The 1,101-nt window shown below is 40.1% G+C and overlaps 1 non-coding gene across 1 annotated transcript; it reads right to left on the bottom strand.

The window, feature by feature from the left end:
• Positions 1 to 240: 240 nt before the first annotated feature.
• LOC115208809 lies at positions 241 to 349 on the bottom strand. Its single transcript, XR_003881256.1, has one exon. It is a non-coding gene; the product is annotated as a U6 spliceosomal RNA (small nuclear RNA).
• Between the last annotated feature and the right edge of the window lie 752 nt (positions 350 to 1,101).

Genomic DNA, 1,101 nt, shown 5'->3' with positions numbered 1-1,101 from the left:
TAAACTCTAATTGGTGATACATGTCTCATGCAAATATATAGAATTTTAATATTGTATACTTACATGGCTGAAAAATCATTTTAGCTATTTAAGAATACTATTTTACGAAGGGGTTCGTCACACTTAGTGATTCGGTCTGTAACAGATTCTAGATTTTCGAATTCTATCAGTTAATATGATTGATTGATTGATTCTAGTTTCAGCTTATGATCTGTGGCCATGCTGGGGCACCGCCATTATAAAAATATGGAACGCTTCACGAATTTCCGTGTCATCCTTGCGCAGGGGCCATGCTAATCTTCTCTGTATCGTTCCAATTTTAGTATATGTACTGCCGAAGCAGAAATACAGTGATATCCTTTGACTCTTTATAATAGACAGCACTGATATATACAGGCACAGGAGTGGCGTGGTAAGTAGTTTGCTTACGAACCACATGCTTCCGGGTTCAGGCCCACTGCGTGGCACCTTGGGTAAGTGTATTCTACTATAGCCTCGGGCCGACCAAAGCCTTGTGAGTGGATTTGGTAGGCGGAAACTGAAAGAAGCCCGTCGTATATATGTATCTCTCTATATATAAACGACAGTTTGTCTGTGTGTGTTTCTGTGTGTCTGTCAAGTCGTACCCTCACCCTGACCACGGCTTTCAACCGATTCTGATGAAACTTGACACATACATAGCCCAATGTCATAATTCAAAACTAAGGCAACGAAAATTTTGAAAAGTTCCCCCAGTTCTGAAAAAAATCGATAAATTCGACATGGAGTCGAGAATCAGAAACACAAACCACAGACTGTCTAGGGGACGCAACTCGACCTTTTTAACTAAAAAAAATTTACCATAATTTTTTTTCCATTTTTTGGCTATAACTCTCTAAAAATGCTTTATAGTTAGTTCCCTTACAAACCCGAGCAACGCCGGGCGATACTGCTAGTATATATATATATATATATGTGTATGTGCGTGTTTGTGTGTCTGTGTTTGTCCCCCCAACTTCGCTTGACAACCGGTGCTGGTGTGTATACGTCCCCGTTACTTAGCGATTCGGCAATAGAGACCTATAGAATAAGTACTAGGCTTACAAAGAATAAGTCCTGGGG

This window comes from Octopus sinensis, linkage group LG2 (assembly GCF_006345805.1).
Source record: "Octopus sinensis linkage group LG2, ASM634580v1, whole genome shotgun sequence".
NCBI lineage: Eukaryota > Metazoa > Mollusca > Cephalopoda > Octopoda > Octopodidae > Octopus > Octopus sinensis.
Note: the sequence above shows the minus strand (reverse complement) of the source record. Positions and strands in the feature narration are given on the sequence as shown.